At 39.3% G+C, this 25,203-nt stretch overlaps 1 protein-coding gene across 16 annotated transcripts in view; it reads right to left on the bottom strand.

Annotated features, from left to right (window-relative positions):
- The window catches only part of NCKAP5 (NCK associated protein 5), a 1,067,666-nt gene that overhangs the window by 567,465 nt on the left and 474,998 nt on the right, over positions 1-25,203 (bottom strand). The window contains exon 2 of one of the 16 annotated variants that reach the window (XM_089329317.1): positions 22,857-22,972. The exons of the other annotated variants lie outside the window; for them this stretch is intronic. The gene's annotated coding sequence lies outside the window, so the exon portion shown is untranslated. The remainder of the gene's footprint in view (positions 1-22,856; positions 22,973-25,203) is intronic. 16 annotated transcript variants of the gene reach the window in all.

Genomic DNA, 25,203 nt, shown 5'->3' with positions numbered 1-25,203 from the left:
TCCCTGCTCCTCAGTCTCCTTCCCTCTACAAAGGAGGGAAACTGCTGAAGTCTGGACTCTTGAAACAAGCTATTCTACAGACATGAAAGGAAGAATCTGCAGGAACACAAAAAAAATACAACTGTCCCTTGGGACTCTGGTCTGTAATGTTAGAAATCATTTATGTGGGACACACAACATATGTCATGGAACAGGAACCCCTCAAGTTACCAAAGAATACTGCATGGTCCCCCCACCCCCGAGATGAGCAAAGGCAGTGAAAGATCAACTGTACTACAGCCATGTTTGCTGTAGCTATTTGATGAGTGAACCAGGAGTGGGAAGATCTGTTTCTCCCTCTCTCTTATCTCTTAAAATAAATAAATCTTATTAAATCTTTATGCTCCAATTTCAATTCCTTGTTATTCAATCTATGCTTGATATGAAAAAGACTTCTTAAGGTAGAAATTGTATTTTATTTTTATCTGGAAAAAAAAAGTTGTCCTTTATCAAAACTAAGGAAGTGACATGTTTGTTAAAGGTCAAAGCATCTATGATAAAATTATCAGGATTTCCAGATGTTAATATTTCTAGGATCAAATTATCAACTCTGTCAAAATATTAAAGTTTTTTTTTACAGTAATTTCTTTTCCCCTTGTTTAGCAGTCCCTGGCAAACCATATCTTCAAACCCTTATGGTCCCAATATATGTGTGAAATCAATTGAAAGCAGAATCTTTTTCATGCAAATTCAAGGATCTCACAAACAGCTTTGTATAAAAAATAAAGGAATACTTGACTTGCAAGCTACCCAAGGCAAATTAAATACACTCACATACACCCTTGCTCCTATTTCAAGGCTTTAGTGCATCTGCTGGATAAAGACAACTGTGCTTTTGCAAGGCATCCCTGTTTTGTTCTGTTTGTGGCAAAGCCAGTAGCTCATTATGAAGAGGGTATTGACTTTATGATTACACAAAAAAATGCCCAGGGATATTTCATCAAGAGCTATGGATCCTTAATTTAACAGATAGAGATAAAATAAAAATAAACAAAACATATACACAGCAAAACAAATAAGATCACACTTACGTCTCCGAGTTAATTGCAGCAAGAATTTTTTCTCCTAGAAAGATTAAATAGAGCTATTCTCATTCAGCCTTTATTCAACTACAGAATTAGTCTCAAGTTTCTTATGTCCATGAAACAGCCACAGACTATACCAACAAATAGTAACAAATGACCATTTTTATGTGAATCATGCATCTTCAGAAGACCACTGACACATCTGCAAATTAAACTCATGCAAAGAGTACCCTTAACAAAGTCTAAATGGTGTTGGCAAATGCCAAATCGAGGGAAGACCTATAAGGTTTCCAAGTTTTACAAAAATGTTCCCCAAGGAGAAAGCAGATTGCAAAAAGGGACATACTCAGTGTGTGATATGTAGAGATCTCAGACAGGAGAGTGCTGCAGAGCCATCTGTTGCATAAGCATGGGATGCAAGCCTGCCTCAAGACAAATCCAAGTGCTCTTGCCCTCTGAATGAAGCCTGGGACCCTGACCCATTCTGAATGGCAAATAATGGAGCCACATGCACCCCACACTCCATTAAGCAGATGGTAGAAGATGCCCTTGAGGAAGATGAACAAGGGCACGCAGAGTAAGTGTGAAACGGTGGTTCTATTCATTGTAAGTCTCACCACCCCAGACTACACTGTACATGCAATACATCTGAAAGGTGCAGAGCTAAAGGTACAACTGTGCCTCACATCAAGCACAGTGTCAGTATGGTAGATGCTGTGTGTTACCTTAGAAGTGATAGATAATTTGGCATGATCTTTACTTACCCATGAAGCATAACAACTCCATGTCCCCATTTATGTTTCACATTTTCTCCTTAAATTCAGGGTATTTTAGAAATGTAAGATCAGTTATTTTTACTGTAGAGAACAATGCCAGTATAGTAAAAATTTTATAAGAATTCTTTAAAAATTGAGGGAAAATGGAATTAAAAAGTTGGAAATCTATAGTTTGTTCATAATTCACATATTCCATGAACTTCCCGAGGGCCTCTTGTAATAATGCCTCCTACCAAACTAAGTTTGTGTTGCTTTTAGTTTTTCAGGTTAATTCCCTGTATTGTACAGTATTCAAAATTTAGTTACTTAGGTCTTATGGAATATATATATGGATCTAATTAAATTTTTTCTAGAATATTCTGGCAAATTCCAATTATACAAACCAACAAATAATGAAAATTTCAATCCATTCATCAAAATATCAGTTTACTGAAGGTCTTGTATAAATTCTTGACCCTAGAAATAAAAATCAGTAACAATTCTATATTCAGAGTTCTGGTGCTATAGCCAGCCAGAATGCCCACAAATTAGTACAACAGCTGTGCACCATATTCAAAACAGGATTTTAAAGTCAATGTTAAGGGCCAACATTGTGGGGTAGTGAGCTAAGCTGCCAGTTGCAATGCTGGCATCCCATATGGGCATCTGTTCGTGTCCCAGCTGCTCCACTTCAGATCCAGATCCCTGCTAATATGCCTTTGACAGCAGAAGATGGTCCAAGTGTTTGGGATCCTGCAGCCATGTGGGAGACCTGGAAGAAGCTTTTGGCTTTGGCCTAGGCCAGCAGGGCCACTGAAGTTATTTGAGGAATAAACCAGCAGACCGAAGATCTGTTTCTCCCTCTCTCTGTAACTCTGCCTTTCAAATAACCTGATCATTTAAAGTAAAATAAATCTGAATATAGACCTACCATATAGTCCAGCCATCCCACTCCTGGGAATTTACCCAAATGAAATGAAATCAGCATATGAAAGAGTTATTTGTACCCTCATGCTCACCGCAGCTCAAGTCACAATAGTTAAGAAATGGAATCAACCCAGATGTCCACCAACTGATGACTAGATAAAGAAACTATGATAAACACACACACACACACACACACACACACACACTATGGAGTACTACTCAGCTCCAAAAAAAAATCCTGTCTTTTGCAACAAAATGGATGCGAGTGGAAAACATTATACTTAGTCAAACAAGCCAATCCCAAAATGACAGACATCATTTGTTTTCCCTGATCAGGGGTAACTAATAGAGTATATAAAGTGTAATATATTGGAGTGAAATGGACATTGAGGTTTGATGATTGTTTACAGCCCTTGTCACTTCTGTTGAGGAACAGTGTCATTTTTTCTTCATACTATTTGTTGAACTTTTACTTAGTGCAGGGGTAACTTTATGACTCATTAAGGAAACTGAAAGTATATCTTTGTAAAATGTAAGAGTGGAAATGGGAAAAGGAGGAGGAAGAAGAGCTGGAGCACGGATTGAAGGTAGCATATGGTAGAGAGTATCACGATGTTAATTATCTGTATATATGAAATAAACTTGTGTAAATTAAAAAACTGAATATTAATTTTGTTGAAAGACTGAAAATGAGTTTCCTATAAATGGGAAGGTATATTCTGTTATTTTCGAATTTTTTTTTCAATTGCATACTTTGCAGCAACAAATCATGTGGAGGAATAGGTATGTCCTCACAAATATTTTAGTGACCAACAATCTGTATTATGTGTTTTATTATTCTTCAGATTCCTTGATCTTTTGAATGCAGTATTGTTGGAATTTACTTCATATCCAAGATCTGTCACTCTGGTATTAGAAATTTCAGTAAGTCACTTCTTTGACTCAATCGACTTTCCCATTTAAATAACTGTAATAGCTGTGAGAGTCGCTATAGAATAGTTCCTACGTCCAGCACTACCCTCAAAGACTTTACATGAAATAATCAAACCTAGAACCACCCCATAAAACAGGTTTTATAATCATTGCTAACGATATACAGTGATGGTATGTCAGAACCCTTTTTAATGCTGCAAGAAATCACTCAAGATGCTAACAGCCCAAGTAATTTTGAGTTATAGCTGTTGATATTTAGCATAATCAAAATTAAAACTTGGACACCAAGTACACTTCATTTAAACAACAATAATCCCATTAAAGGTTAACAAAACATAAATATAATTACAGAATTCAAAACAAATAGTAAAAGGAGTAGCACTGTTTTAAACTTTTCTCAGTGTCTCTAGTGTCTGCCTAATGAAAATAACATATAGATTCTCATATTTGCTTCCTTTTGTAGCTTCTAAATCCTGCATTGTCACATGTGGAGTAGACTACTTAGAGAATAACACTAGCTATTTTTTACTTTATTTTATTATAAAAATAGTTTTGATGTTACAGATTTCCAAAATGTTCAGAGAGCACCCCCCAGAACCCTCAGTCCAGTTTGAACAATACGAATATATTGTAATATCTACCTTGAAGAGCAAACTGAAGCTTCTCATGTAGGCTACAAAGCATGGCTAACACCTCACTGCTGAGAAGTCTAAATATGATCATTCATGTTTTGCCAAATTTGTAAAACCAGCAATGGATACAGGTTTGTTAAACCATCTCTTTTAGAACATCTGTCTGTCTCTACAATTGTCTATTATCACTGCTTCTACTGCTAGGGAGGCAAGTTCAAACAATATAAGAAATCATCCCAGCCTCTAAGGATTCAGGACATTCTTGACTTTTTTGTGAAAAATACACTAACACGAGTTTACAGAAAGTATGTATTATGAAAAAAGCATATATGAATTTCAACAATGTTTTGCACAAAAATCAAATTTTTAAATTTAGCTTCATTTTATTTCAAAGGGTGAGGAATAACAGAGAGAGGGGGAGAGAATGAGTGTTTCTATTTGCTTGTTCACTCCCTGCCTAAGCCTGCAAGAGCAATTAATGGGCCAAGCTAAATCCAGGAGCCTGAGATTCCATCCCTGTCTCCCACATTAGTGTCAGGGACCAACGTAATTGAGTTGTTACCTGCTGCCTCCAAAAGATGTGCATTAGCAAGATGCTGGAGCAGAAGTAGAAGAGGTAGGACTCAACAGTACTTTGATGTGGGATTCAAACAGCCTAAGAAGACTTAACCCTCAGCCATTAGCTTATCTCTTAATTTATTTTTCCATGTTTATTTTGGTGCCAAACATTTTTGTAATTAGTGGGCACTTTTTTCTAACACGTTTTTCCATGAAGCTTTTAAAGTACCACCTAAAACTTTACATCAACACACTGAATTCCAAGTGCTAATATTTGCTGGCAGAGTAAAAGAGCAATAGTAGTCAAATTCCTAATACAAAGCTATGCTGAGGCCTAGGTTTTTGTTTCAATTAGCTTCTCCCCATATATTTTCCTTTACGAAGGTACTGCCATGTGCTTGGGAGGAAATTTGATATATGATTATGCTCAGTGATGCCTCAGGGCATACACTCATACACCAAAATCTAGGAGAAAGGGTTCTATTAATCATCAGCTTTCCCCCATTTCATCAGGTCTCAAGAGCAAGAGCCCAGTGGCAACCTGGTAGAAGCACGAGAAGAGCAGGTTTGCACCCTGGAGGAGGCCTAGGACTGACCATTCTTTCCACACACACAGACATCCTGGGGAGTCATCCGCTGAAGTGGCCATGACAATACCACGCGCCAGGTGTGCCTGTCGTGTGGGCAGATGGAAAGACCAGTAGCAGCAGTCCCTGAGTAATGGCTAAATTAATTAGCCTTTCCAAAGCGATTATTTAATTACTCATCTCCTCAGATAACCAGTCGAGAGCAGAATTCAGAAACAGCTTTAGAGCTGCAGCATGCATCAGAAAAACTTCTTTATATACTTTTTCCACAACATATCCCCTAGAGTTGCCCTGAAACTTTAACACACCAAAAATAACTTACATGTGGCAAGACAATCTGTCAACACTCACAATGCATCCAAGTCAGTAAACTGAGAATGAATTCTGAATTTTTGACCTTTACACAATTCTGTGCAACAGTAACTAAGAATAGCCAGCAAGCAGGAAACTCAGAAAAAGAGCTGACATGCACACATACACTCTCCAATGACTTCCTAACAGTTTATTAACACCGTTATGCTCATTAAAGAATGTCCGTCCAACCCTCCCCAGCTCCCCACTCACTACTCCTTTGTACCTACATTTCAGAGAGTTTTAAAAGAACTTTTGTGTGTTGGAATACAGAGATAATTAGTAAAAGCAAACAGACAAATATGCTGATTTTAGCAGCCTGCCTTTCTCAAGGTGTTTTGTCTACGTGCCCGTTCTGGTTCAGCTTTGTATAGTTTGTAAAATATGCACCCACATACCATGAGCTCTCTCAGTCTCTAACCCATGTATTCATTCTTGAAACTGTTCTTTGAGAACGGTGCTTTAAGTTGAACCCATGTTTTCATTTGATTCACTAATGTGGCCTGCCATGTCACAATTGCCTGCTTACCTATTGCTCTTCCTTATTGGACTGGATGACCCTATAGGACTGAGACATTATGGTCTTTGTGTGTCCAGGTCATGAACACATCCTCAGTGAATGGCCAGTCATGCTCAGGGCAATGAGTCTCTCATTAACTCAAGGCAAAATTACAGCATGCCTCCACCCAAATTCAGTATCACAAGTTTCAGTTCCATGCCGTGGAGCTTCACACAAAATATCTTCAATGAAACCACACAAACTACTGACAAAACCTACTACTGTGGTTATTTATGTGGCTTTTGCATGTAGTCTTGCTGGTCAATAGACCAATGAAGGAATAATCATGTCCATGTTTATTCCTTTCTATTTCCACTTGCAATAGTTAGCCTTCATTGGAACAAATGCTGTCATCTTCAAGTTTTTCATAAAGTCCTAAGAGCCTGGATTTAGCAACTGAATTAAAATAACATCATTTCACTTCCTTTTTGATTCTGGGTCAGAGTGAAATCTCTCAACTCTACTACTCTTTTTTTTTTTCCTAGTAAGGATTTTAGAAATAAACTATCCAAACCTTAGGAATTTATTGTCTCAACTCTTGACTTTACTCCTTCCTTGATTGAAAAAAGGTCAGTTACAGCAAAGGACTTTAAATGAAGTTTACTCAACATGTATACTTTGAGGAACTACTTCACTTCTTAAACTCAGGTATCACTTATGAGAAAGTCAGGTTTCTGAATATGTGTTCCTTTTTTGTCTGTTCCCCAATCCAAGTTCCTTTTCTTGCCACACTTTCCCAGAAATTCAGAATTCTCTGCATGTAAATATACTACCCTTGCTTCTTTTCATAGTTGCACTGAAAAACAAAGGAAAACACAGGATTGTATATATTTGGCACTTAAGAAAAACTTTATTCAACAAAATCATTTCAATAATGTCTAATTTTCTTCCCTCAGTATGGGTAACATTCAAAACCCACAGGCTATATTGTAGCTTAATATGGAATGGGAATTCTTAAGAATAAGAAAACACACATCAACCATCTCCCGAAACATGAAAATAGCCCTTATGTGACAACTAATTTAGTTTCCATGGCTTTCAATTATCAACAGCCCTAAAATCTCATTCTGTCTCCATTTTGACAAAGGCCCCAAGACAATATCTGTGAGGAGGCTCAAATCCATCTGTCTAGGCTCAGAAAAAGCCTTTTGAGTTCCACAAGGAATCTGGAAGATGAAATGACAGAAACCATAGCAGACTATAACACAACAAAGTTTATACACTAAAGCTTATTTCCTTTGTTTATAGAATGAATCAAACACACAAGGGTGGATCAGCTCAAACAGTGACTTTTAGAGTATATTGGAAATGCCATCAATTTATTCCACAAATATAATGGTATCCATTATGTTGGAGACACTATGCTATGCTCTATAGAAGATACAATGATGAGTAATACGCTCAACCCTGTAGTTAGAGCACCTTCTTCCTCCCTATAACAGGTCATATATTTTCATTCAGATTCATGGCTTGAATTTCACCTCTTCCAAAATTCTTAAATTTCAGTCCTAAATCCATAGCATCTCAGCATATGACCTCATTTGGGGATGAGGGTCTCTACACAGGAAAGTTAAAATGAGGTCATTAGGGTGGGCCCTAGCCCAGAATGACTGCAGAGTCTATAGGAGACATGTAAACACACACACTCTCTCTCTCTCTCTCTCTCTCTCTCTCTCTCACACACACACACACACACACACACACACATATATATATATACAGAGAGAGACAGAAACAGCACAAGAAGATGAAGGCAAGATTGGATGTAGGTTTCCACAAGCCTGGGGAAAACAAATACTGCCAAAAACTGCACACCAAACTGGACAAGTGACATGGAATGGCTCCTCTCACTACTACCACAGACTAACCTTTCAACACCTAAACATGGACTTCCGGGTTTCACAACTGTGAGACAAAACATATCCTCCTTTATTGTTAAATCACCCTATTTGTGGCACTTTAGTATAGAAGCCCTAGCAACATAACACTTTCCAATAAATTTTAAGGGAAAATACCTGGCTTATTGGTTAAGATGCTTACACCCCATATCTGAGAATCTGTTGCTGAGTCCTAGCTCCCTAACAATTTGCATTCCAGGAGGCAGCACGTGATTGCTCAAGTACTTAGGTACCTGCAACCCATACGGGAGACCCACATTGAGTTCCTGACTCTTGACTTTAGATGGGCCCAGTCTCAACCACAGTGGGCATTTGGGAAGTGAACCAGCTAATATAAACCCTCACTTGCCCACATGCTGTCTCCAACTCTCAAATAATAAAAATACATGTATTTTAAATCAGCTATGTTTGTACATAATTCATTTCTATACCCAAAAAGGAAACACAAAATTTAGTAAAATCTAATGGTATGCTGAGAAAACTACAATAAATTCTCACAAAAAGGCAGCATTTACTTCTGACCAGCAGAACCAAGGAATCTCTAGACAAAAAACAAGGCAGTCACAACTCACAAAAGTTAAGAGCTGTCAAAAGTTAAAACCAAACATGTGAAATTTTAACTACAGGATTATAACCTATTTACTAAAAAGCTGGGCTCTTTTAATCTAAGGAATATGGTTCACTTACATGTCATTCCAAGAGTCTGAGAAGACTACGAATAGTTCAAGTGGCACACTTGATAAGTAATCCACCATAGGTGTTCATTATCTTAGCCGTAGAGACATTTTTAGTAGTTCCATCTCCACAGCCTTTTTGCTAAGTCTACTGTGATGCCCAGTGTATGGTAAGTGGCTACCTTAGTGCTCTATTAGGAGAATACTGACCTAGTTGGTCTTCTGGAATAGGATTTGCAAATACACATATATGCTCTCTGGCTGCCCCATCGGAGGGACACAGTACTGAGGACTTACGTGACCAGTGGTCATGGATTTACTCTCTAGAGAAGACATGAGCTGTCCTAGGCCCTTATTTACTCAGGTCTCCTCTACCCAACAGAACCACATTGAAGCCTTGGGAGCACCATATATTTTGTGATTTGTATAGTCATTCAACTTAGTCTTCTTAAAGTACTCATTAAGAGTAATTTTCGATGCTCTGAGCATCTGTCAAATTTTTTTTCTTTTTTTTTTCTTTTTTTTTTTTTTTGATAGGCAGAGTGGACAGTGAGAGAGAGAGACAGAGAGAGAAAGGTCTTCCTTTGCCGTTGGTTCACCCTCCAATGGCCGCCGCTGCAGCCGGCGCACCGCGCTGATCCGATGGCAGGAGCCAGGAGCCAGGTGCTTTTCCTGGTCTCCCATGGGGTGCAGGGCCCAAGCACCTGGGCCATCCTCCACTGCACTCCCTGGCCATAGCAGAGAGCTGGCCTGGAAGAGGGGCAACCGGGACAGAATCCGGTGCCCCGACCGGGACTAGAACCCGGTGTGCCGGTGCCGCAAGGTGGAGGATTAGCCTATTGAGCCACGGCGCCGGCTCCAAATTTTTTTTTCAATGAGTACACACCTATCAGAACAAAGCTCATGTAATTCTTTTGTTGTTGTTTTTTTTTTTTTTTGGTTTGGTTGGTTTTTAATTTTTTTAAGTTATACAAGCTTCATGTATTTCATATATACAGGTTTAGGAACATAGTGACACTTATCCCCTTACCCTCCTTCCCACCCATGTTCCACCTTTCCTCCTCCTCACTCTCCCATTCCCACTCTTCATTTTAACAAAGATCTATTTTTCAGTTTACTTAATGTTTGTATAGTTAACCTTACAATAAACAAAAGAGTTCAATAGTATGAAAAAAAAAAAAAACACACTGCTCTTCAATGGAAGACACAAGGCTGTAGCAATAATCTAAATAATCTAATCTCAAAAAGCCTATTTCACTCCAATATGTTACACTTCAGGTACTCTATTAGTTACTTTGGACCAGAAAAAAACATATCTGTCTTTTTGAGACTAACTTATTTCACTAAGTGTAATAGTTTGCAGTAGCATTCATTTTGTTGCAAAAGACAGGATTTATATTTTTTATAGCTTAGTACTCTATAGTGTATATATACCATAGTGTATATATATATCATAATAGTGTATATTATATAATTTCAGATGATGGACATCTGGGTTGATTCCATATCTTAGCTATTGTGTCTTGAGCTGCAATGATCATGGGGGATAATTCTTTCACATGCTGATTTCTTTTGGTTTGGGTAAATTCCCAGGAGTGGGATGGTTGGGTCAAATGGTAGGTCTATAGTCAAATTTCTGAGGTATCTCCATACTGTCTGCCATAGTGGCTGGACCAGTTTACATTCCCACCAACAGTGGATTAGAGTACCTTTATCCCCACATCCTCGCCAGTATTTGTCATTTGTTGATTACTGTTTATAAGCCATTTTAACTGAAGTGAAGTGAAACCTCATTGTGGTGTTTTTTTTTCTTTTTCCATCCTTTTATTTAATGAATATAAATTTCCAAAGTACAGCTTATGGATTACAATGGCTTCCCCCCCATAACGTCCCTCCCACCAGCAACCCTCCCATCTCCCACTCCCTCTCCCATTCCATTCACATCAAGATTCATTTTCAATTCTCTTTATATACAGAAGATCAGTTTAGCATACATTTTGCTCCCACACAGAAATATAAAGTGAAAAATACTGTTTGAGTACTAGTTATAGCATTAAATCACAATGTACAGCACACTAAGGACAGAGATCCTACATGAGGAGTAAGTGCACAGTGATTCCTGGTGTTGACTTAACAAATTGACACTCTTGTTTATGGCCTCAGTAATCACCCTAGGCTCTTGTCATGAGCTGCCTAGGTTATGGAAGCCCCCTGAGTTCACCGACCCTGATCATATTTAGACAAGGCCATGCTCATTGTGGTTTTGATCTGCATTTCCCTGAGGGCATTTTCTCAAGTGTCTGTTGGCCATTTGAATTTTTCCTCTGGAAAAAAAAACCTGTTCAAGTCCTTTGTCCATTTCTCAACTGGATTGTTGGTTTTGTTTTTCTTGTTGAATTTCTTGAGCTCTTGATAGATTCTGGATGTTAACCTTTTACCTGTTGCATAGTTTGCAAATATTTCATCCCGGTCTATTGGTTGCCTCTTCACTTTATTGAGTGTTTCTTTTGCAGTGCAGAAGCATCTCAGCCGATATAATCCCATTTGTCAATTTTGCCTTGGATTGCCTGTGCCTCTGGGGTCTTTTCCAAGAAATCTTTGCTTATGCCAATGTCTTGCAGGGTTCCCCTATGTTCTCTAATAATTCGATGGTATTGGGTTGCAGACTTAGGCTTCATATCCATTATGAGTGGATTTTTATGTAAGGTGTAGGGTATGAGTCTATTTTCATACTTTTGCATGTTAAGATCCCGTTTCCCCAGCACCATTTGTTAAAGAGATTGTGCTTGCTTCAGGGATTGATTTTAGCTCCTTTGTTAAAGATAAGTTGGTTGTTGACGCATGGGTTGATTTCTGGATTTTCTGTTCACATAATTCTTACAGCTAAATATTTTTACCATTCAGCTTTGCCTACTGGTTAGTTTTTTCTAAACTTTCTCCATTGGATTTATCAGTTGGTTTTCTCCTGCTTGCAAGTTACAAAACAACTCTGCTGGGAATATAGACATGGCATTTAATTGAATGTGTTACCATCTTTCTAGGAACTGATCCACCAAACACTAGAAGAGGCAGGAACCTTGTTACCTCCAGAAATCTCTGCATCAAAAACTTACCTACTTCTCCCCAGATGCTTTACAACCCCACAATGCCCTGACAAAGCCCTGAGAACTACTGGTTCCTATTTCCCATCCATTTCACATTTTATATTCCCTGGGGTAGGAACTGATTGACAAAAATGTGCGGAAGGCACATGCTGTGAATTGAACAGCTCTGGTCTAGAAGACAGGGCCATATAGCACATTCATAGATCTGCCTCTATCCTTTATGTGTTGGGCACTGTTCTAAGAGAAGGAAACAACTATTAGTGTCTACCAACTAACTGATCATTTCTACTCTAATGAAGTCCTTTATGTGCAAAAATCTTTCTATTTATCTACAAATGGATCCCTACTCAGAACTGCAACAAAAGTACTTTTAACTCAATTTTTACATTAATTTCAATTGTACTTTTTGAGGTTTCCAAAAATATCCAGTACTGAAGATCTATACTGCTTTATTCATACCATCTTGATCCTTCTACTATCAGACTTTTTTTTTTCAGTTTTTTTTTATCTTTTATTTAATGAATATAAATTTCCAAAGTACGACTCATGGATTACAATGGCTTCCCCCCCCCATACCGTCCCTCCCACCCACAACCCTCCCCTTTCCCACTCCCTCTCCCCTTCCATTCACATCAAGATTCATTTTCGATTATCTTAATATACAGAAGATCAGCTTAGTATACCTTAAGTAAGGATTTCAACAGTTTGCTCCCACACAGAGACATAAAGTGAAAAATAATAGATGATTTTTTTTTAAATGATGATGAAATCAGATCAGACCTATTGTCATGTTTAATCCCAGTGAGAGTCAAGTTGGGAATTGATAATTTTTTTTTTTTTTTACAGAAGATCAGTTTAGTGTACATTAAGTAAAGATTTCAACCGTTTGCACCCCCATAGAAACACAAAGTGAAATATACTGTTTGAGTACTTGTTATAGCATTAAGCCTCAATGTACAGCACATTAAGGACAGAGATCCTACATGAGGAGTAAGTGCACAGTGACTCCTGTTGTTGACTTTACCAATTGACACTCCTGTTTATGGCATCAGTAATCTCCCTATGCACCAGTCATGAGTTTCCAAGGCTATGGAAGCCCCTTGAGTTCTCAGACTCTTATCTTGCTTAGACACGGTCATAGTCAAAGTGGAGGTTCTCTCCTCCCTTCAGAGAAAGGCACCTCCCTCTTTGAAGACCTGTTCCTTCCACTGGGATCTCACTCACAGAGATCTTTTTGCCAGAGTGTCATGGCTTTCCAGGCCTGAAATACTCTCATGGGCTTTTCAGCCAGACCCGCTACTATCAGACTTAAACATTTATAATCAACACAGTCTTCATTCTTCCTTTGCGAACACCCAACAAGCACATAGTTGCCATATTGCTTTCTGTAAATTGTCTCAAATCTCTACCATCAACACTTTTAATTTTTCTGGAGAAACTCTTGAAACGTTGTGAACTATGAAACATTGTATACATGCTCACCCAGTGTATACATCAGACCCCAGGAGTATTAACAGGGTCAATGTTAGGTAGGAAGTCAGTTTTAGCCCATGCATGTGTGGACAGGCCCGAAGACCAGCACCTACTGTGGAAACTCCAGAAGCCCAGCATTTTGCACTTCAAAGTCCTGCTCAGACCCTGATAACCTTCCAGGTGGTCCTAGCTCTTCTCCCAAGGAAAGCTCCCAGGAGAATTCTCTCCTCAGGACCAAATTCATTACCTGATATCATGGGGCAATAAAACCTTCTCAGATGCCCTAAGATAAGCCCCCTACTCTGCCTGGGCACCAGCAAATCTGGGGAGGAATTTGCTAATTTTCACACAACAAACCTTCCACCTGGACTCTCCATCATTTGTCCTGGTGGAGAAGGGGAGGTGGGTAAAAAGACGCCCTTAAAAACCAAGGAGGTCCAAACAGACTGCACTCAGATCTCTGGTGAGCTGCCTGCCCTGGCCTACCCAGGTGTATTCTCTCCATTCAACCATGTAACCTTGCTCTCCCCCAGTCCCAGCAACTGGGCACCCTCTGTTCCTTCTGTCCTGATAGATGCCCTATCCCCAATAAAGCCTTATCACTCCACTTTCTGTCTCATGCCTGCATTCTTTGAGTGAAGACAAGAACTCCATTCCACAACCTTTCTTCAGGTGACATCAAGAGACACCGACACATCACCAAGTATCTTCCTCTTCTTCTCCTATCCTTCACATTATTACCATCAAGAATCAAAATACCATCTTCAAAATATCAACAGTAAGATTTCAAAGCACATGGAACTCTTGAAAGAAAGTTTAAAAAAAAATAGAAGTTGCACTTCACTACATTCTCTCTAAACAATCTCATCATGACCAGATGCAAATATTCAGTTAGAGCTGAACAGATAGCTTAAGAAAGAAAAAGGTCAACACTAAGAATTTTATAAGAAATGAATGACAGAAACTGATATATAGCCTAACAATTAACAGATAAGAAACGACAGCAATCAGTGTGCAACATAACACAAGTGTCCCAAATCCTTGGGATAAGAAGTATTTGAGATTTTGGAGTTTTGCGATTTTGGGAATATTTTCATACACTTCATTGGTTGAATAACCATAATATAAGCATTCAAAATCTGAAATGCTCCAAAATCCTCAATTTTCTGAGCATCAAGCTGGCACTCAAAGTTTTGGATGTTGGAGCACTTCATATGAATGAATTGGGGATGCTCGATTTGTATAAGAGAACTTTAGTTTAAATATTTTATGCACTTTTCTAAAAATCGTTTATTTTGGCCGGCACCGCGGATCACTAGGCTAATCCTCCGCCTAGCGGCGCCGGCACACTGGGTTCTAGTCCCGGTCGGGGCGCCGGATTCTGTCCCGGTTGCCCCTCTTCCAGGCCAGCCCTCTGCTGTGGCCAGGGAGTGCAGTGGAGGATGGCCCAGGTGCTTGGGCCCTGCACCCCATGGGAGACCAGGAAAAGCACCTGGCTCCTGGCTCCTGGCTCCTGCCATCGGATCAGCGCGGTGCGCCAGCCGCAGCGCGCCGGCCGCAGCGGCCATTGGAGGGTGAACCAACGGCAAAGGAAGACCTTTCTCTCTGTCTCTCTCACTGTCCACTCTGCCTGTCAAAAAAAAAAAATCGTTTATTTTGGTACAAAATTTTTGAAGTCTATGCAGGGTAGTTTATTATGCACTTCTCATGAACTTTCAAATTTTCTACCAAAATAACTCATTTTTAAATGCCATTTTCTACAAACTTCTGGACGTTCTTCCACTTTTTATTATACAAGGCAAAACTGAAGAGACAAAAATTCTTGGATATACAACTGTCAGGAATACTCTCAATGGGGTGAAAAGTGTTTTCAGAAAACAGGAAAGCAATTGGTTTGCATACAGCAGCAAATGTTTTGGCAGAAAAATGATAGGCCAACAACAAAGCAGGAAAATTAACTGTCAAAACATGTTATTATAAACTTGCTGGTCATATGTAAGTAAATCTAGGCAATTATAATTATCAGCAATTTCCTTGACACAATAAGAAAGAGAAAGAATAAAGAAAGGAGGATCTTTTTGTGTCTTAAAAGAAGGGTTAGAGAACTAGGGAAAAGGTCAAAGTGTCAACAAAAGCACCTTTCTGAAGAGAGAGGTCCACACCTTTCCTGAAGCGGGATGATGGCTGAGGTGGTGAGCTGAAGTCTTTACACACATTTTGGGTACGTTTTATATAGAGGAAGGTAAGAATACTAATGAGGTCGGCATCATGGCACAGGAGGTAAGTGGCATAGCAGGTAAAGTCGCTGCCTCTGATGCCAGCATTCCAAATAGGAGCTGGTTAGAATCCCGACTGCTTAATTTCCATTCCAGCTCCCACCTAAACTGCCTGGGAAAGAATATGGCCCAAGGACTTGGGCCCCTTCTACCCAAACTGGATACCTGAAAGAAGCTTCTGGCAGGAGATAGGCTCTGCTTCGGCAATTGCAGTCATTTAGAGAATGAACCAGCTAATGGAAGACCTTTCTATCTCTCCTTCTCAGTGTAATCCTAGCTCTTATAAATAAAATCTTAAAATATATATATTAAGTACCAACAGTGATCACATTCCTAGTACTTTGAAGAAGTTAATGCCTGCTCATTTCAGGGCCAGTTCGCTAGGCATCCGCCGGCAGCACAGGCATCCTGTGTAGGCACTGGTTCATGTCTTGGCTGCTCCTCTTCTGATACAGCTCGCTGCTACTGGCCTGGAGGGCAGCAGAGGATGGCTCAAATGCTTGGGCCCCTGCAGCTGTGTAGAAGACCTGGATGAAGCTCCTGGCCTCTAGCTTTGGCCTGGCTCAGCTCCTGCCAAAGTGGCCATTTGGGGAGTAGACCAATGGATGGAAGACCTTTCTATCTGTCCCTCCCTTTCTCTATAACTCTATCAAATAAATAAATAAAATCTTTCTTTAAAAAAGATAACTGCTCATATTATCTCCTCTCCAAATGTAAGAAAGTATGTACTCACATCATCCCCATTTGACAAACAATGAAAGTAAGATAGAAAGATGAGGCATTTTCTCACCAAGGTCCCTGAACAAACAAGGGTTGTCAGGGCTTGAACACAAGCATTCTTGGCTCCAAAGTACTCATTCTTGACCTTAATGCTATGCTATCAATGTGATTCCAGCTAGTTATGATGCTTATATCACAAAAAAGTGTATAGTCATATGGGCAATAAACAAAAATCATCAGTAACAATTTCATGGGAAACTCAAATCTGTTCTAATTCTCTTCAAGAACAAGACAACTACAAAGTACCAGAACTGTGATTCACAGAAAAGGCTCCTGAGCCATGCTGCTTGAGTTCAGAACCCCAGCTTTTGTCCTTACCAGCACCTGGACCTACTGTTTAAGCACCTTCACTAGTAACCTGGTTACAGTTTGTCACTTACAAGCATGGACTATCCCTTTTTTGGGCAAGGATTTTACTTCCTCACTCATACTATACTTGCACACTGAAATACAGAAGAATCATATATAACTTTTCTGGGCAAACAAAGGTTTTTCCATGTTCTCTTGTTATGAGCAGCAATGTACAAGAATGAGGCTTTCCTGAGTACTGGAGTAAGGGGTTCCTTCAAGCAGACCCATTACAGAAAATGGGTAAGAAATACACCCAGTTGTTCTATGATTTGGGAGCTATTTGTCTGTAACATACAGCTCTTGACTCACTTTCTGTGCCTCAGCACCCTGCCTGCTTCTAGTTGTAGCCAAGAGTATACAGGCTTTAAGCAAGAAGTGGGGCAGGAACATAGAGTCCTCAGCAGAGCTTGCTGAATTTGTTTTTCAGACATTGTGTTCTAGGATCTCTCTCCTTCTAACATGGTACTCCTCACCACCAAAGAACACAGCAAGAAACCAGTTTGAGCCATATTTTTAAACATACAACATATAAGATATCTATGGTACAAGCAGAAAGGGCTTCTTCTCATTTTGAACATCCTGGACATCCCCCTAACCTATGCTATGCAAGTTTTAGCAAACTACTTCTCTGGAAACCAGTCTCCTAGGGAACTGTACCTTCCCACTATCTACTTGTATCAAGTAAATAAAGATTTCTCATGAGAAACTCCAGCTTAAGGCTGATTATTTGGCAACATCACAAAATGGCTACAACTCTTACATCTACTAACATAGTAGCTATGGGAATTAACTGAATTTAAGATATATTTATTTGAAAGGCAAGGTTAGAGAGAACGGGGGGAGAAACAGCAACAGAGAGAGATCTTCTATCTACTGGTTCACTCCCAAAATAGACATAACAGCCAGGACTGTGCCAGGCCAGAGCCAGGAACTTCAACTGGGTTGCCCACATGGGTGGCAGGGGTCCTAGCACCTGAGCCATCTTCCATTGTTGTCCAAGTTTCATTAGCAGGGAGCTGGATCAGAAGTGGAGTATACAGCACCCATATGTCACAGGCAGTAGCTTAACCTGCTACACCACAATGCTGGCCATAAATGAATGTTTAAAGCACATGTAACATCTTCCAACACTGATCTGCCATGCAATTATTCTTAGAATTATTTTCTTACATAAATGACAGTAAATAATCATGAATGCCTCAGATACTCGCTGAGGGAGCACAAGAAAGAAGACTGCTAAAGAAACAACACCAACACTAATCAATACCTTCCCAGCTCTGAAAATTCTTTCATTTCAGTTCTTAGGTTACACTGGTTGCCCTCCAAGCTTTTTGTAAACTTTCTCCTCCATATTATATATTTCTGTTAGGCTGTCACAAAACACACCAAACACCGGAGTAAGGGAGAGGGTTTATTGGGGAAACCCAGCAGGCTGGAGGGAAGAGGTGAAGAAGGAAAAGAGAGAGAAGGAGAGTATAAGAGATAAACAGAGAGGAGCTAGCGAGGAGAGAAGAGAGAAGAGAGACGAGAGGGGGAGAGGAGCCAAGAGAGCCACGTGTTCAGGAACAGGCCCTTTTAAAACTTTGCCAGAGGGTGGGCAGGGAAGCAGAAGCAGTGAATCCCATTAGGATGGGGGTGGAGCTTGACACTGGTGGTTGGGCCATGTGGCCACCTGGCTTTCAGCAACTGGGAGCCAGGGCACAGGATGTAAATCAGGGTGTAGATCGCGCCATAGATAAAACTGCACCAGTTTCCTAACATTCCAATGCTCACAACTAAAATTCCAGTAATCTCATATTGGTTTACAGTTTAGAGCTTGCGTGTTGCTGACTCCAGCACTTCTACAAAACTTGGTCAACTGCATTAGCCATGAAGATATCCCTTCCCCATTTTTATTTTTCCCTTAGCTATCTTTTTAAAACACATTGTTTGTTTCTACAAGTAAATGACAAGTTTCTGTGTTTCTTGAGACTTGACAGGCCTGTTTGCTAATGTGCAAATTTCTCTAGTATAGCTTCTTGCCAATGAATGTTCCACACAACTTGCTTTCAGGAAATGCTGCTGACAACCATGCCAGATAAGTTGCTAACAAGCACATGCTGAGACCTCCTAAACTCAAGAGAAAAATGCTGTGATGGTTGCGTTAAACAATCTCAGAAACTGTCAACTATTAAAGAGTGGGCCAAAAAGATCTTTAACCCCAATACCCACTTTGTAGAGATGAGGAAATAAAAGCTCAAAGAGGTTAAGTATCTTGCTCAGAAAAATGAAATCAAGCTGAAGAACAAAATCCTGATTAAGTCAGAGGCATTACTGACAGGGTCAATGTAGTCCTATTTGCACCACTGTGTTTAAAAGGAAAACACATGTTGGAATACTGCAATGTGCCCCTATAAAGGAAGACCAGTATATGTTATTTTTAAAATAAAGGGAAGTTACACAACATGAAAAATAACCAGTCAGCATGTTAAATACCCAACCAAGAAGTTCACTCCATGTCACCTAGCATTTTACTGGGGTTTAATCTGGCCCATTCTGAAATGCCTGAGGGGTTACTGAGAAAGGTGACACCAACAGAGGCACATCTTACTAGCTCACCTGTGAAGCAGGTTGGTAGAGCTCATTCAGTATCAGGCTTACATAAAAGATATAAAACAGATATCAAGTTACTTATTCTATCAAAAAGCATTATTGGATACTCACTTGCTATATTAACATCCCATCAACAGTCTGCTTTGAAATCATAATGATTACACCGGCTGTCATAGTCCATGAAAAACCAAAGGGCATCACTTAAGGTTAATGCTCAGAAAGCGAAAGAAACTAAGAGCACCCATGGCTGCATCTGACTGCTGTCTGCAGCAAATACCCCAAAGTTCTTCCTAGTGCTCATCACTTTAATGATCTCTAAATTTGCTTCTCTAAAAATCCTACATTAGAAATCAACAAATTTTGATAAATGACCCATGTAAATTCCTTAAGGATTTTGTTCCTGTTATTCTATCCATTTCCCTCAAATCCCCAAGAAAGACATTGCCAGAAGGTTTGTGACTTCCAGCAAAATAATTTCCCCTTTAACTGACTAGGTAAAGCAGATACATACTTTTTGTTAAACGGAGATAAAACAGATTTGCAGATTACACACTCTTGATCACTAAAGCCTTGTGTCTTTTCACTGTTCCTTAGTTAATTCCTCATGTTTAAAAGACTGAAGAAAAGCATAACACAAAGATTCTATAGGTATCACATAGAAGAAAAGTACAAATGTCTAAAGTCACAGGAATTTCTTTAAAGGCAGACACCATTTCTGCTTTGGAGAAAGGCTCAAACCACTTAAAAGAGGGGGGGAAAACTGACAAAGTTAGGAACTAAAGCACTCAAAAGATCAAAGGCAAAACATGTCCTAGTTTATATAAAAGCAAAGAAAACCCAGCAACAAACAGCCTATCTCACAAATGGAAAATGTCTTTAGCATAATACAATGGGACCCCTGTATGTGACACCATGATAAATTAAAGAAACAAAAACACCATCACAAAAAGAAAAGGAAGAAAGGAAGGAAACTCACAAACAGTGCCCACAAAAGATGGATAAGAGAGTTTTAAGAGAATACAAGCATTGATTATAGACAAGCAAGAAAAACAAGATAGCTGCTATATCTAGCTAACCCCCTACTGCCAAGCCTATTGTATTGTTTCCTTTGGCATCGATTGCAAGATAGCTCCATCTTGTATCATAATACCATTATTTATAAGATACAAGAAAAACATCCTGTAAGAATATACCTCAATGGCAAAAACAGCCTCCTATATAATCTGAGTGTGCAGATGAAAAAGAAGTGCTTTTTCAAAGTAATAACAATTACAAAGCAACCAGTGAACAAGATAAGTACTTGCCCAAGGAGCTACACTGAATCTATTCAACTGATTGACCTCTGTTAAATGTGAGTCCAAGAATGGAAAACTGCTGCTCACTGGGAAAACCTGCCACACTGTCAAAATCAGCCCAGGTCACTGTGTGGCTAGAGAGAGGAAAATTAAAGTTAACAGAGAAACAGAAGAGAAGCAGACAATACGACTTCCTTCAACATTTTATTCAATGGCCTATTACTTATAAGTCAATATGAAAAAAGTAAGTCAATATGAAAGACAAATTTTTGGAAAACACACTCGATACTTTTGGTCTCTGCCTTCCAAAAGCTAGAACTTGTAAAACATCTCTTTGGTCCATGACTTTTCAAAAATGATATATTTGCAATTTTTCAAAAACTATAAATTTGTAAGCTCTTAATAAGATAATGCAAGCAAAAACCAATCAAGGGTACTTCAAAAGTTTATTCAAGATGGAATTTGAAGATGTATATGGAATGCCTTCTAAGACATCAAGGAAAATGTATGATAGAACTATGCATGGATTTCTGATTGGTTTTCACCAAAATAAAACTGCATATCCATGAACTTTAAATACTTCACACATTGAAATACATTTAAATAGGGCCAGCGCTGTGGTGTAGTAGGTTAAGCATCCGTCTGCAGCACTGGCATCCCATGTGGGCATCAGTTCAAGTCCCGGCTGCTCCACTTCTGACTCAGCTCTTTGCTGATAGCCTGGGAAAGCAATGGAAGATGGCAAAGGTGCTTTAGCCCCCGCACCCATCTGGGAGATATGGAGGAACCTCCTGGCTCCTGGCTTCAGATCAGCCTAGCTCCAGCCATTACAGGAATTTGAGGAATGAACCAGTGGATGGAAGACTTCTCTTTCTCTGTCTCTCCCTCTCTGTCTGTAACTCTACCTTTCAGATAAATAAATAAATCTTTTAAAAAAGGAAATACATTTAAATATCAATAGCTTTGTATACTCAGTACAAAATGATGGGGTAGGTACTTGAAAGAATACGTTAATAATTTGCTAAAGTTGGGAAAGTAAAAAATTACACTAATACAACTATTAAGCCATTACTATGTGGTATCTGCTTTCATATATGGTTTATACCCACAGTACTATATTGAGATACTACAAATATGTCCTTTCTGAACATTCATTTGTTTGAAAGGCAGAACAAAACAGGGTGGGGAGGATGAGAACAATGATATATCTATCGGTTCTCTCCCCAAATGCCCAAAGCCAAGAGCTCCATCAGGATTTCAGTGGCTGGCAAGGAACCAAGTACTTTGGTCATCATCTACTTCCTACCAGGAGTATTAGGACGCTTGATAAGCTGAGGTAAGACCTGATCTCAGGTACTGCACCCACTATGGGATGGAGGCATCCAAAGCAGCGGCTGAACATGCTATGCCACAATGCCTACTCCTAAATCTGACCTTTTTACAGATAAGAAATCAAAACTCTCAATTGACCAGTCCGTTCTCTAAACCATTGCACTACATCCCCTCTAATAACATGCCTAGAGGCAACTGCTTTGGAATCTAATTAGTAGTGGGCTATTAATGGGGTTTTACTTTGCTGTAGAAACATGACCATGCCAACCGTGACTAAAAGAATCCAGCAGGACTGCAGCAAGAATGACCGAGAAACAAGGCCATCTCCTGTGAGCAGTTACCTGCTCCAAAGTGAACTCCTCCTAAGAGCTCGAGGGCAGCAAGTTTGGCAAACAGTTCAGTCAGGGAAACTGAACCAGTTCCAGACTTGAGCAAGTCCAGGATGATAGGCAGGCAGGCCCTATGAACAGGATGTCAAGACTGGTGGTCAAGGTTTAAGGTTCAGTGACAAAAATTTAATTTCTGAAAGATGACCAAGATCTGTAGATGGAAGAACTTCAAAGCACCCAATGTAGCATGGGACAAACAGTAACACAGATGACTTGAACACTCAGCAAGGTGTCTAAGTTTGTATTCCAATAAAACTTGGTCATTCAACAAATTCCACGAGCACTATGTTGCCAAACTATGATTCCATTAGTTCTGCGGACCTTACCTGGTCTACATTAACAAGTGGTAGGTTTAATCTCCACAACACTAATTCTCCAAGAGCAATAACCTAGCTTTACGAACTCTAAATCCACTGTGTATTCTTTACCATGTTGCTCATACCTGCAAAAGTCAAAATCTAGCATTATTTCTAGTTGTGATTTCTCTTCTATCTTTTCCTCTCACCTCTTGGCTTTGGGTTAAGCTACAATGATTCTCATAATTTTCCACGGACTGACTCAAAGAAACACTGTTTGTCCTAGAGGGAGGCAAGAAAATATGCCTTTAAGTGTTTACTTTTAAAATATGTAACGTTTCAAAGACTGACTTTTCTTCTTGGAAGGATGACAAGCGTTAAGGGCAAAAGAATAAGCATTTAGACAGTAAGCAATTCATGCTAAAGTAAACATTTATATGAATAGATACCAACACTTAAGGCCAATTAACAAGCAGTGTAAGTCTAGTCTGATATGCTATGTCCTACTCAGTGCAGTCCTCAGTGCAATTTAGTACATGCTTATTGAATTCAAATTATTTTAATCTCTGAATCTCAGATTTCTTACCTTCAAACTCGGGTGATAAAACAGTTGTACCTCTGTATTCACAAATTCTATATAAATTGGGATACCTACCTTAAAGTATATTTGCAGCCCTGAAATCAATATCCACAGTGCTTCCATAGTCACCTGCACAGTGGTGAAAAATGAGAGGCACCCACATAAATGTCCCCAGCTGAGGTTGAACATGTTCATGTCAATAGGAGACCTTTTTGTGAACTATTTAGTGCTACTTGTTTTGGAGCTATATGCTTCTTATTGGTAATCTTGATTAAAATGGTCCTCAAGTATATAGCTTAAGTACAGTGTAGTGTACCTAAACAGAAGACTGACATACCTTAAAAAGTGCAAGATCAGGGGCCGGCGCTGTAGCATAGCGGGTTAAGCCACAGCCTGCAGTGCAGGCATCCCATAAGGGTGCTGGTTCCAGTCACGCTGCTCCACTTCCAGTCCAGCTCTCTGCTATGATCTGGGAAAGCAGTAGAAGATGGCCCAAGTCCTTGGGCCCCTGCACCCGCATGGGAGACCCAGAAGAAGCTCCCGGCTCCTGGCTTCGGATCACCCCAGCTCCAGCCGTGGATGCCAATTAGGGAGTGAACCAGCAGATGGAAGACCTCTCTCTCTGCCTTTCCTTCTCTATGTAACTCTTTCAAATAAATAAATTAAAAATGTAAAAATACAAGGATCAGTTACATTCGAGTTATAGTGGCTGTGGGTTCACAATTATGCAAGAGCACATGATAAATAAGATGTCTTTAAACAGAAGACACATGAACATAAGATAATGTAGTAATGGTTGATCAAAATGTTGTTAAAGATGTCAGACTCAGATCCACTCTGTTTCATAGCAATAGACAGGAAAAGTGAAATTGCATCAAAATTGATCACTGAATTACACATTGGTAGAAATGAGAAATATCAAGATGTAATTTACAATCAAAAGTCATCTGGATTCTACATCAGAATGACATTGTCTGAAAAGATGTTAACAACTCTGATCAGAAAGTCATATAGCCATTTTATCCATAAACCTTTCAAAAAATACAATTAAAATGGCACTTCATACTTTGGGGTATCAGTGGCAGGTCTTAATCTCCAAGTGTGGCCATTACAAAGCTATCCTCATAGTAAAGCATGCAGCTTTCAACACAAAACCATCACAGCTGTAGAAACTTGGGAAAATGCTATTTATTGAATGTAGAGAGCCTATGAAAAACATCAGTGTATTACTTGATTTTTAATGTCTATAATTATGACATATAATTATATTCCTACACAGAGAAACATTTTTTTATATTTTTATATAACTCTAACTCTTTATAATGTTAATACCACTCTAGTCAGCTTTCACTAATTAAGAAGAGGGGCTCAAATACTTATTTTCTATGTAGATATTAAATGGATAAAAGGATGACATTAAAAGAGTTGGGGAGTTTTGCATACTTTTTCTAGTCTTCTCAAGTATCCATTTACATACAACTAATTTATTCATTATTTATTAATTCCATACACATTTATTGAATGTTACTCAAGGTCAGCTATTAGAAACCTCAGGAGAACAAAACACAGAACAGCCTGTCTGAAGCTCATCATTTTAACAGGGTAGACATACGTGCCAACAAAAGCATCATAAGGTGATAAACACAACCGAAGATGTAACTGCAAAGGAAGAAAAGTGCTACTGAGCTAGACTGGCCTGTGAGATAAACCCTTAAAAAGGTGCCTCACCTCAACATTTAAGGTTCCTCCTGGGGCCAGTTGATCAACTCAGCTCTAGTTAACAGGAAAACTTGAAAA

This window comes from Oryctolagus cuniculus, chromosome 3 (assembly GCF_051225735.1).
Source record: "Oryctolagus cuniculus isolate XC-2025 breed Fujian yellow rabbit chromosome 3, ASM5122573v1, whole genome shotgun sequence".
NCBI lineage: Eukaryota > Metazoa > Chordata > Mammalia > Lagomorpha > Leporidae > Oryctolagus > Oryctolagus cuniculus.
This window is presented reverse-complemented; position numbering and strand designations above follow the sequence as displayed.